Below are 12,953 nucleotides of genomic sequence, written 5' to 3' on the forward strand. Positions count from 1 at the left end.
ATTTGAAAATGTAAAAAACATCCAAAATACACATAATAAATTTACATTGGTATTCTAGTATTGTTTAATTGCATGATTCAAACTGGGATTAATCATGAGTTTTTTTAATCTCACGATTAATTGCAATTTTTAAAAATCGTTTAACAGTTCTAGTATAAATAACAGAACTGTAAAACTCTAGTGCTCTCAAATCCTAATCACAAATAAGAGGGCACTCGCAGCATACCCTAATGGCATAGACTGTACTGTTAATGTTTTTGTAGAATTTTAAAACTCCATTTTTAATATAATTTTGTTTCTGCAAAACAGTTACTAAATAGAAAACTAATCATATAAACACAACCTTCTGGAATATACACGAAATGTTTTATATAAAACGTAAGTGCTTCAGTTAAGTACCTTGGATGCTCAACTGCAAGTGAAAAAAGTAATGATTTGTAAATAATAAAAAGTTTAACTTACTATTGAAGTGGACACTTTGTTTATCTGCATTCTCAGTAGAAAGTTCATGAAGCGGTGAACTTAATTTTTTTTTCAAACTGTTGCCATTAGTCCTGATCACACTTACTGCATGCTTATGGGAATTTTCTATAAAGATGAAAAATGATATTTAGGGAAAAATACTAAAACTGAAACCCCTTTCAATTTCATCTTCCACAGTTGTCTGGTAAACTCATCAAGCACTAGAAACAGTCAATAAATTGCTATGCAATAATCTAAGAATACTGTGAAGTAATTATTTTATTAACATTGATGAGACTTGGTCAGTGAGGTGAAGTTACTGCATACTGGGTTATAAAACTTTCCTGTATGAATATATTGTTCTAGATTAGCAGGGGGCTGTAGGGAAGAACAAAGAAGAGGGCAATTACAGGTCAAAGTGACACAGCTGTTCTGCGGAGGCTGGGACCTAACAGATCAAAGAGCAATAAACAGTTGAAAAAGTGACCTTAGGGCTTGTCTACACTTGCACTTTACAGTGCTACAACTGTCTCACTCAGGGGTGAGAAAAAACACCCCCCTGAGAGTTGTACGTTTCAGCGTTGTAAAGTGCCAGTGTAGACAGTGCTTCCAGCACTGGTAGCTATGCCCCTCGTGGAGGTGGTTTTTTTTTTTTTTTAATTTTTTTTATTAAGAACGCTGGGAGACCTTTCCCAGCGCTATGCCGTGACTACACAAGTCACGTTAAAGCACTGCCAGGGAAGACTTGCCCTTATGGAAGGGGAGTGTTTATCCAAGGACTAAGCAGATGAAGCTGGAGAAAAAAAAATGGTTTGTGAATTAGGGAACAGACAATGCCAGCCAGTCCCTAAGGGTCTTGGGGAGTCTATAGGAAGTTTAGACCTACCACGATACCAATGTGTGTGTGAACATGGTGTGACCCTACAAATACCTCACTGCCAGCTGGCAAAGGGTCCACTGTTCTCTAGCAGCAACTCTTTTCAGGCCTATACCTAACACATTGCTTTCATAGTATTTATGCAAAAAAAGGTCATGTGTGTTCTCAAATAAAATCTCATGGTATACTGGTCCTCATAATTGTTGCAAGATGTTCATTCAATTGATATTTAAGGAGCTGTTTATACATGCTGAAAATATGTGTTAGAGCCTGTATCCCAGGCAGAGTTGACAAACAGGTTTTGGCCAGATAAGGGATGTATATTCACATGGAAAATAAGTGTTATCAGCCAACACAATGGAAGACCGCTTGCATATGATATCAACATGAGAATATGAAGGCAACGTGGAGCCAGCACAATAGGGAATAAACCACAGGCATCATCCTGACTCTGGGGACAAAACAATGAACTTTGGGGATACAAAAAGAATGTGAAAAGACATTTTATTATCTTTCACCACAGAAACAAAAAGCATAATTTTTGCATTCACGAAAGGAGGATCCCAGCCATGCTGCTTGGAAACACTGGGAGTTTGGAAACGATGGGAGTTTGCTTTAGGTATGATAAATAACTTTAATGGGCTAAAATCCTTGTCTAAAGTTAAGTGTACACTCTGGGAAGCGTGGTACTTTTTGTTTTATCTGTAATCATTTATGTTTCCATCATTATCCTTGTTCACTATCTCTTAAACCTTAGCCATTGAAAATAAACTTACTATTGTTTTCACTATAAATATATCTTAGTGCTGTGATGTTATATTGCAGCTGATTCTCCGTTGAACCAAACAAACTGGTATATTCACTATTCCTTTGAGAACAGCTTACCTGGTAATTTCTGAGAGTGTCCAGTGGTTAAGGGCTGGATGCTACAGGGGAACACTTCAAAGAGACTCAGGGGGTATATCTATTGTTCATCCGCAAGGTAAAGTAAGGGTTGGCAGAACCCTAAGGAGATTATTTGGGTGGCTAACAGACTGGTGGTGTCAAGGAGCTGAAACTTAGTTACGTACAAGCATCTTTCTCTCTCTCACTGGAAGCAAAGGAGAGGACGAAAGGAGGGAGGGGGCATAACAAGATGACTCTCAATCCTGAGCATTCCAAGCAAGCAACACAGATGGTTAGACAACTGGTAAACTAGACATGTGCATAGTCTGTTTTGTTTTAATATTTGTGTTCTCTTAAAAGCTTTTTTCCTAAATAAATAATACTTGGTTTTAAGGAGGTTGTTTGGTTACTGGTTACCAATGACTATTACTCCTCGACACTGGTGAAACAGCCACTGCTAGAGAGAGCTAACAAACAAATGGTATCGCTTAAAGAAAGAGCCCAATTATTTGCAATTTTAAAATGTTACACCAAGCTGTGACATTGTGTACCCCATGTAAAACCCAGTACCTCATATATACAACATTTATATGATGATATATTTTGTACAAAGTATGCCTTGTGAGGTATCATTTGAAAACTCATAATCTGCTGAAAATCATTGTTCTGTTAAAATGTAAGTGTGTGTAAATCCATGAGATTTTATTATATGTTGTTGCTGAGATGTGTTGTAATTCTGAGGAACACCCACAGACTAGCTCCTCAGAGACAACAAAGGACTGACTACAGGTTTTAGAAAACTATTAATTGTTGAAGCAACCATTTGCTAGTAGGGGAGAGTGTAAACAAACAAAAAAAGTCATCTCTATTCAGGTCAACAGGTGCATATTCATTACCCGTTGTTTGAATGATGGACTAAATATGAGCTTGTACCATCCAGTGGGCTCCTGAACAGTACAAGATGCACATTTCTGGGGGGGCAAGGCTGGGACCAAGGGATATGAGGGTGTCGCCCTGTATCTATTCATAGATGGCTGGGCACAGCATTCATGTATTCAGCTGGGAGTGACTTTGCATGCTCGTTTTTTGCTGTGTAAGAGAAGGAGGTACGTGTCAACATACCCTTAGTGGATGAGTAGGTTCTGCTATCTGAAGAACATGGATTATGTTTCTGGCTCTGTGAGAAGTTACCTTGTGAAACCTTTGTCAGGTCAAAGCCTATCTTTGTGAGACCAAGGCCATTTGACTTTTTTGGTGAATTAAGGAGAGCATGTGAAGATTTATAAACTGAAAACTGGCTGCAACTTTAAATGGGCAAGACAGAAATTCCAATACACTGAATTATTCTGACTCACCTCAACATTAGAGACCTTCAAATCCATGCCACAATCTTCTACCCCTGGAGCTAACACACCTTCCAAATACATTGCAAAACTTTTTTGCAAGACATCATTAGAATGTTTGGAATCAAGATCCCTGGGTTCTATTCTTAGTTCGATAAAGGAACTGTAGGCTAGTGCAGGAGTTCTCAAACTTCATTGCACCGTGACCCCGTTCAGCCAAGAAACACTACTACAGGACCCCAGGAGGGGTGGCACCAGAGCCTGAGCCCGCCCAAGCCCCATCACCTATGGCAGGGGTAGGGGAGAAAAAGAGCCAAAGCCCCAATGCCCCAGGCTGGGAGGCCAAAGCAGAAGCTCTCGGGATTGGGCCCCGGGCCCCAGCAAGACTAAGCCAGCCCAGGACCCACAATTTGAGAATTGCTGATCTAGTTGTTAGGGCAGTTGTTACTGATAGAATCGGTAAGCACTGACATTTGATACAGGCATTTCAAAAGCCAGGTTGGCTGAATGAGGAAGACTTGAGTCTTATACCTTAAGGACCTGGGGTCTATTCCCTGCACTATCCACAGAGAGCTGACACAATCTCAGTTATCTTACTGGTAAGATAAGTGGGGATATGATAGTTGTCTATCCTAAGCAGAGAATATGGGGTATTGACCAATAAGAATCGTGAGAGGCAAAGAAATATTGCCAGTTAAAGAGAAGACTTTAATTTATGGTCTTCTGGCTCTCATCCAGGGCACTTTCCCCTAAACTAGTGGGTATTTTGTGTGCAAGGGGTTTCAATTCCCTCCACGTACAGTGCTGGGATTTTATGCTAGAACAATAATGTTCTGGCATACTACTCTAGAAACAGAAATAAAGTTGAACAACATTTTTATTTATAAGATTTCACAAGTTATCCTTTGTAGTGAATACCAGATATCAATAGGGGAAAGCCAGTGGATAAAATTTCATTTGGTTGTTGCCCACAGATATTCCCCCCTCCATCCCAACAAAAATGGTTAAGAAAATTGAATTTAGAAAAAACAGGCCATAAGGGGAATAAGGAGTAGGACTTTAGAGTGTATCCAGGAACCCCTAGACCAAACAGCCTGAAATTTAAACCATAAACACTACCCTGAATTTGCATGTCAGTTTTCAAAAGGATCTGACTACCTGTCTGGAGAAGTTAGAAAATTCATGTTTAGATAGAAATGCTATTGTAACTCAAAGTATGGTACAGCTATTCACAGTTAGCAATCCTGTGGGAAGCAAGCTCTCTGCAACATCATTCCTACAATGGAATCTTGCAGAAAAAAAATTGGGCTTATATTGATCCGACAGACCTTTAATTAATTGAGAACCAATTTTATACAACTGGAAGTGGACTGAATATTACTCTTCTGCTGGTTTTGTAGTATTTACTACTTTTTTCACACATTTACTAATTTTACACCTTTGGTTATTCTATATGCAAATGGTAGAAGGGAAATACATTTACATTGTGTAAATTTTGTATATAGTGTATAAGTCTTGTATAGCATGTCTTTTATAATATTCCCAGAATACTTTACTGCTCTAATAAACCTTTTCAAGTTCTGTGTAAAGATGGTAAAGTAATTCCAGCACAGAAGTGCATTAAGAACAGTTCATGGTCCAGAACCACACACACTTTTACATAGGTGAATACCAGTTTGAGTCACTCAGCGTTTTTCAAAACTGTGTGGGAACATGACAAGAATAGGTCTCCATTAAAATTCCACAGACACTAGGACTGTTAAGTAACCTGTAGCAAGTTTTTGTGCTAGAGTTCTAACTCCTGAAAAACATTACATATAGTTTACATCTACTCAATATTTGAAGGTTCAGATATATTCCAATTTCAATTATTTCTTTCAGAAACTCTCAACTGAAAACATTAATAATAAACAGTTACTAACTTTAATTCTTTCCAAAAGAAGCAGAGCTCTTCTAAGCCTTTGGTTTCAACAGCAGCCTGTGGCTACAAGTTCCACCAGTTTAATTATATGTTGCATTTATTAGTTTTAAATTTGGTGTTTTTAATTTCACAGACTGCCCCACTTTTCATTGTATGATGAGACATGGAGAATGAAAGCTTCCAGTCCACCTTCTCTGTACCATTCATTATTTTGTATACTTTATCCTATTCCTTCTTGTTTAGCTCCTTTCTGAGGTAATCACTCCAAGTCTTTTCAATCTCTCATAACAGTTTTTTCCATCCTTCTGATAGTTTCTTTATCTTTCTCCAAACCCTCCCTCAATCTACAATATTCTTTTTGAAACTGGGGGACCAGTACTGCAATTTACTAGATGAGGCAACATCTAGATTTATGGGATATTTGCTGTAGGATTCTCCATTCTGTTCCTTATACAATAAAAGCTGTGTTATCTGGCCCCGTACCAACCAGAAAGCTCTATAAACCAGCATTTCTAATCTTCAAAGAAAGTCTGGTTTACAGTTTGGTTAGCATGCAGAATTTTTAATTTTTTGCCACAGTATTCCCACAAGAATGGATAGTTGACTCAGAACCCTGTAGGGCAGTGGTTCTCAAACTAGGGCTGATGCTTGTTCAGGAAAAGCCCTTGGCGGGCCAGTTTGTTTACCTGCTGCGTCCGCAGGTTCAGTCGATCATGGCTCCCACTGGCCGCTGTTCGCCGCTCCAAGCCAATGGGGGCTGCAGGAAGGGCGGTCAGCATGTTCCTAGGCCCGTGCCGCTTCCTGCAGCCCCCATTGGCCTGGACTGGACAAACCTGCGGACGTGGCAGGTAAACAAACCGGCCCAGCCTGCCAAGAGCTTTCACTGAACAAGCGGCGGCCCTAGTTTGAGAACCACTGCTCTAGGGCATATGAACAGTTTGATATTTCTTTTCAGTATGCATTATTTTGCATTTACCTACATACAATGTCATTTGCCATCATGATGCCAACTCACTTAACTTAGTTAAGTCACTGTGACGTTTGTTACAGTCTTCTCTGGATTTCTGTATATTCCCCTCCTGCCCCCACCCAGCTAAATAAGACCTAGTATACACCTACAAATTAGCTCTACATAGCTATATCCCTCAGGTTTGTGAAAAATTGTGCACCCATTGCGATGTCATTAAGAATTTTTCTACATTCTTAAGGTCAACCTAAGCAGACATTGGTACCACCTCCCTGAGAGGTGGATTAACTCCACTGATGGACAAATCCTTCCCGTTGATATACGAAATGCCTACTCTACAGCACTACAGTGGCATAGCTGCAGTGCTGTAACTGTGCTGCCATAGCTGCCGTACTGAAGACATGGCCTAAGCATTACTTTTGTTTAAATTGGGATTGGTTACCTGCAACTTCATGCCTAGAAAAAAGTGAAAGTGACTTCTGAGGAAACTATAATAGAATTTGAGCACTTCCTCCAGGATGAGAGGGGTTACGATCAGGATGAGGCATGTATGCACATAGGAAGAGTCAACTAACCTAAAATGTTCCAGGCATGGTTGAGCATCAAAATGCAACAGTACATAGAAAGAAGAATATGGAATAACTAACAGCTACAGATCCACTTGCAAGGTACAATAATGAGAAAGCTCAGCTTTGAGGGCTATACGCTATTGGGTTTTTTCTTGTTTTGAATATCCTAATGTTTTCTATAGCGTATTTGTATTGAGGCAGGGGATCCCTGCTGGGCCAGGCACTGCACAACTCAAGAAACTGGTCCCTGCCCCAAGGAGCGCCCAGTCACAGCACGCCGGCTCTATGTGGGCAGTGGCACTGCAATGCGGCCTCTCCCGGGGCGCGGAGCTGTGGAGAGAGGCCGGGGCAGACCCCGGTCTGCGGGCGGGGAGGGGTGTACGGCTGAGGCAGGCCGGGAAGGACCCGGACCCGGACCCGGGGTAGTACAGGGACCTGCAGCCGGCTCTGAGGCAAAACTCGGAGCAGAGGCGGCTCTGAGGCTGGGCGCGCAGGAGCCGGGGGAGGGCTGCGGGGCGGGGGGAGCACGTCGCGGCGCGGGGGGAGCAGCCCCTCCCCGGCGGGTGCCGCGGGCGGCATCACCCACCCCGCCGAATCCCCTCCCCCCCCCACGGGCCTGGGGGAGGTCCCAGCCCGGCCGCCCCGCCCGCGCAGCGCTCCCCTACCTGGCGCCGTGGGGTAACGCGCGCTCCCTGCTGCCAATGCCCATAACTCGCTCCGCGGCCAGCGAGCCCGTGCTACGGAGAGCGGGGACGCGCCCTTCTGCGCTACGCAAGCGCAGAGCCAGCGCCTGCCCGAAGGATGCCGGGAGTTATCCCGCCAGACTACAGGTCCCAGCCTGCCGGCTGGTTTGAGGTAGCCTGTGGCACTGGGACCTGTAGTCTCGGCGAGGCCGCATGGCATGCTGGGAAATGTAGTCTTGGATTTAGGCTCGGCGGATTCCTCCTTGGACAGCGTGGTCTTATGTGCCACTGAGAGCGGTCCTCGCCCTTTGTGGCGTGTTGCATGCCGGGAGTGGTAGTCTCCGCCGGGTCCGCTATGCACGCTGGGGCTTGTAGTCCCGCGGGAGTTTTGATTCGACCGGGGTTTGCGTGTATCCGGGTCCCTCCCTGCTCTGGCTGAGCGCGGCCGCGGAGCAATGTTTGATGGCGTCGCCTAGCAGCAGCCGTTGCCTGCAGTAGCTTCCACGGAGAGGGGTGAGGGCAGGCGGGCGCGGCGGTGGGGGGATGGAATGGGGCGGGGCGGGGCGCGGCGCGGGGGAAGTGAGCTGCCGGGCACGGCGGGAGGCCGCCGGTGGGCCTGGAGCGCAGCTGGGGGGTAGCGGCGTCCCCTGTCCTTTCTCCACGTCTCCCCTCCACGGGGCCCGGGCTCGGGGCGCGTTATCCAGGCACTTGTGAGGGAGCTGTGCCGCAGCCTCCTGCTGGCAGTGCCCTGCGCGGCTGAGGGGCTGCAAAAAAAAAAAAAAAAAAAATTAGAGCTATACCAATCTTCTAGAACTGGAAGGGACCTTGAAAGGTCATGGAGTCCAGCCCCCTGCCTTCACTAGCAGGACCAAGTACTGATTTTTGCCCCAGATCCCTAAGTGGCCCCCTCAAGAATTGAACTCACAATGTTGGGTTTAACAGGCCAATGTTCAAACCACTGAGCTATCCCTTCCCCCATTTATAAAGTGAGACATACCAATCTCCTACAACTGGAAAGGACCCTGAAAGGTCATCGAGTCCAGCCCCCTGCCTTCACTAGCAGGACCAAGTACTGATTTTTGCCCCAAATCCCTAAATGGCCCCCTCAAGGATTGAACTTACAACCCTGGGTTTAGCAGACCAATGCTCAAACCACTGAGCTATCCCTCCCCTGCAGGGTGTGGCCATGCACCGTGGGAGGGCCTCGTCCGCGTGGACCGGCTTTTGCCGGTGGAGGCTGTGTGCAATCAGAGACTGCCCTGCGCTGGCACACGCTGATGGGGAAGATCCGCAGCCATGGTCTGGTGGCGTGTGAGGGAACCATGGGGTGCGTGTCAAGCCTTTAAAAAATGTTCCTGGCAAATAAAAAGGATGCAAAGCCATTGGGTCTCTGATGGTGTGATGCTCCTTGGGTACCCAGGATCACTGCCGCTTGTCCTTAGCCTGAGGAAGCCTTGATTGTGCGGGCTCCCTCGAGCCCTCTGAGCTAGAGTGTCCAGCCCCTGATCTATGGGGCACTTGCATTATCACAGATTCGCTGCTTCCAAAGAAGCAGTACATCTTAACTTACTGGTTACCTTACATCACTCATGTTATGTTTAGAGTGAAAACAAAAGTTGATTTATCTAAGTATAGAGATTCCAGGGATAGCAAGTTGAAGTATCGGAAACAAAGGGTTACATATAAAATAAACTAACACGCATAACTTGCATTCTAGGGTTTAGTCTTAATTAACAAGATACTCTCATGCCTCATAAAATATTGTTCACCGGCACTTGCCAGGCAGGCAGGCTGTGATCCCTTTTTCATGAGAGATGATGCACTGTCTGGTAGGTGTGAAGGTATGCTAGGTATGCCAAGTATACCTCTCCACTCTCAGCTATGCCCCCACAATCTACTGTCTTTACTTGTAAATGGGATCCCATCCTGCTGTTTATTTCTTTGTGAAATTTACGAAAGTAAATTTACAGAATCTTTCCACTGGTATCACAGTCACTATGCAAATAAACCACTGCCATTATAAAGTGGACAGCATACAACAATGGTTCTCAGCCTGTGGGCTGCTTGTGGCCCAATCAGCACACATCTGCGGCCCATGTGACATCCTCAGGGCCATACAGATATTATGCATATTTTGTGGATGCGGCCCACATAACACATAGAGAGCTGTATATGCAGCCCACAATGGTGCATAGATTGAGAACCACTGGTATCCAATGACTGGACAGCGAGGTAAGCATCTGTTACCCTGCCTGCAAAGAACCTCTATGTGGCATGTCACCTTCTGGTGACCTGCCTACCTTAAGAACATAATTCACAGTATAGATGGATAATTTCTGAAATATTATCCTGACATACATTTGGCAATGATTAGGATGACTAGTGTGATACAGGCTCTTGGTAGAGAGCTCACATGCCACCCTTTGGTGAACTATTATGCATATATCTAACCCAGCGGATCCCTGTAAAACTCTCTGCACCCCCTGTGCTCTCTGCCAGTTGGCACCCAGAGGTTCCTAGGTCACAGATGGTGCCGTTGATGGAACTTGCTTATCCATTCTCTACACTTCACTTAAAGTATTGGACTATATTAACTATAATGTGTTATATTCAAGTCATATTGGATTGAACTACCTCTCAACCATGCTCTAATTTCAAACAGCTACAAGGTAATGCAGTTTACCACACTGGCTGGCTGAGATGAAAAGAAGTCAGAGTTGTGTGTCATCAGCATATTGATGGCATCACAAGCCATATCTCCTCACATACCCTCTCAATGATCCTATACATACTGTACACTGAAGAAAAGGGGTAACTAAATGGAGCCCTGTATGAGATGACTCTTAGGGAAGAGGAGCCATTTGAGAACCCCGAGCCATCTAAAATCAGCCCCATCTACTGCCGCATAGGTCCACAGGCAAGTTGGTCAACAACACCTCATAATCATTAGTATCCAACGCAGCAGATCACCTGGATCAATCGGTCTTCAGCTGTCATTAAGACTGTCGATCACAACACGTCCGCCATTCTTCTCGCACTCTTGCCTTTCTTTTCCACGTTCGTCCGAAGCGCTTAACAATGTCATCTTCCCTCCTTGGAGGCCGATGGGGTGGTCTTTTCTATTCTCGCGGGTACCACTCAGCAATGATTGCGGTCCACCTATTGTCTGTGAGCCATGCTGTGTGGCCTGCCCATTGCATCTTATTATATCTGCTTTCCATGACAATATCTTTCACACGGCTGCGTTCTCCAATCATTTCATTTGGGATGCGATCCAGAAGGGAAATCCCAACATAGCTCGTTCCATTGTCCTTTCAGCTACCAATAGCCGCTGCTCTTCTGTCTTCGTCAGTGCCCACATTTCACTGCTGTCGGAGAAAAACATAGTTCTCACTCTTTGGTTGGGTGCAGCAAAGTCAGACACTTTATTCTCAAGCAATTGCATAGAGGGAGAGAGTGCACTAGGACACAGGGTTTCCCCCTCCTAGGCAGGTCTCTCTACAGGTAAATAATTACAGCAAGCATGTATACCTTTTGTTACATACAATAATAAGCAACAGCAGCATTTTGTATATACATAGGTCATCTTGATATCTTATTTTTCTCACTTCTATTTAGACTACAGTCTACATTCCATATCTAACACAAGGTCGCAACAACTTCTCACACAGTTCTTTCCCATTCACCTCACACAATCCTCGCTTCTACAAATCTCACGTTATTAGAATAACAGCTAGCCTGACTCTTGCTCACAGAGATGACTATTTGCATTGAAGTCCCCTTCAAATCCCTGTCAGTTCTTAATCCGCTGGCGGGCCGCGAGACAGTTTGTTTACGTTGACCGTCTGCAGGCATGGCTGCCTGCAGCTCCCAGTGGCCACAGTTCTCTGTTCCCGGCCAATGCAAGCTGTGGGAAGTGGGGCAGACCACAGGGACGTGGTGGCCACCATTTCCTGCAGCTCCCATTGGCTGGGAACGGTGAACCACGGCCACTGGGAACTGCGGGTGGGGTGCTTGCAGACAGTCAACGTAAACAAACTGTCTCTCAGCCCGCCAGTGGATTACCCTGATGGGCCTCATGCGGGCCGCATGTTGCTCACCACTGCTCTAGAATGTTATGGAATATATTTCCCCACAATTCCTATATTTTTCTTTTCTATGGCATATTATGCATATGGGCTATTAAAGACTTTTTAATACTGGCCAATATATGAAATCAAGTAATGTAGAGCTTCTGAATTATATTGCAGTAATGAATATATCTCTTCTCCCTCTCTTTAGATACTTTTGCTCAGTGTCTAAGGATTCCCCAATAAAACTAGATTTAGACTTGTAAAAATGATATAACGGAGGTAATAAATGTGAAGTACAGATAGCTGGCAGGTCACTGGAGGCTAGGGAAAGATGATTTGCTTCATAACTTAATTGCACAGCTGGAGGAGAAAATTTTTCATGTAGTCATCGCAGACAATTCTAGGAATGCTTTGAGGAAGGTAGTGGCAGCTGAGGTTGTGTGGCTTTGCAGTATAAAAAGGGAGTTTAAGCTGGTGAAACTCTAGACTGGGCTGAGGTAATGCAGAGCAAGTTTTGCCAATTCCCAGAAGTATGTGTGAGATTCCCACAGCCTCAGGTGTGGGGAGTATAAGGGCTAAAAAGACATCAGAAGTCCTCTCTTTTTGTAGACTGGGGCACATAGGAGAAGTTGGATGTCTGAGGGCAGGTCTACACTACGTGGCTAAGTCGACCTAAGTTATGCAACTCCAGCTATGTGAATAACGTAACTGGAGTTGACGTACCTTAGGTCGACTTATTGCGGTGTCTACACTGTGCTGGGTTGATGGAAGAAACTGTCCCGTCAACTTACCTTATGCTTCTTGTTTTCAGTGGAGTACTGGAGTCAACGGGAGGGTGGTTGATTTAGCTGGTCTTCACTAGACCCAGTAAATTGACCCCTGGGGGATCGATTGCCACGTGTCAATCCCCCGGTAAGTGGAAACCAGCCCTGAGAGGGTGATTGTCATGCGCAAAATATCTGTCCCAATTCTGTATGTCAGCTCGCAGCAATGGACTAAATATACTGACTGTTCTGTTTTTTTGTTTCATTTTTTTTACTGCATTGTTGCTGTGCCCGCAAGGGGGGCCGAGATACGGCGAAAGAATGACACTCAGCCCGAGAATAATAAGCAAGGCTTTACTGAGGGAAGAACTTACACTCCAAGCTGCGTGGGGAGTCCCTGAGGCACGCA

At 44.7% G+C, this 12,953-nt stretch overlaps 2 protein-coding genes across 6 annotated transcripts in view; one reads left to right on the forward strand and one right to left on the reverse strand.

Moving 5' to 3' along the window:
• The window catches only part of TMTC3 (transmembrane O-mannosyltransferase targeting cadherins 3), a 46,182-nt gene extending 38,205 nt beyond the window's left edge, over positions 1-7,977 (reverse strand). The window contains exons 1-2 of the mRNA XM_039497090.1: positions 7,690-7,977; positions 463-588 (exon numbers count right to left, since the gene is read on the reverse strand). The gene's annotated coding sequence lies outside the window, so the exon portion shown is untranslated. The remainder of the gene's footprint in view (positions 1-462; positions 589-7,689) is intronic.
• A 78-nt stretch (positions 7,978-8,055) lies between these two features.
• The window catches only part of CEP290 (centrosomal protein 290), a 104,264-nt gene continuing 99,366 nt past the window's right edge, over positions 8,056-12,953 (forward strand). For 2 of the 5 annotated variants that reach the window (XR_005587493.1, XM_039497086.1), the window contains exon 1: positions 8,056-8,220. The gene's annotated coding sequence lies outside the window, so the exon portion shown is untranslated. The remainder of the gene's footprint in view (positions 8,221-12,953) is intronic. The other 3 variants (XM_039497088.1, XM_039497089.1, XM_039497087.1) reach the window with 2 other exon arrangements.

The sequence above is a fragment of the Mauremys reevesii genome, linkage group 1, assembly GCF_016161935.1.
Source record: "Mauremys reevesii isolate NIE-2019 linkage group 1, ASM1616193v1, whole genome shotgun sequence".
Taxonomy (NCBI): Eukaryota; Metazoa; Chordata; order Testudines; family Geoemydidae; genus Mauremys; species Mauremys reevesii.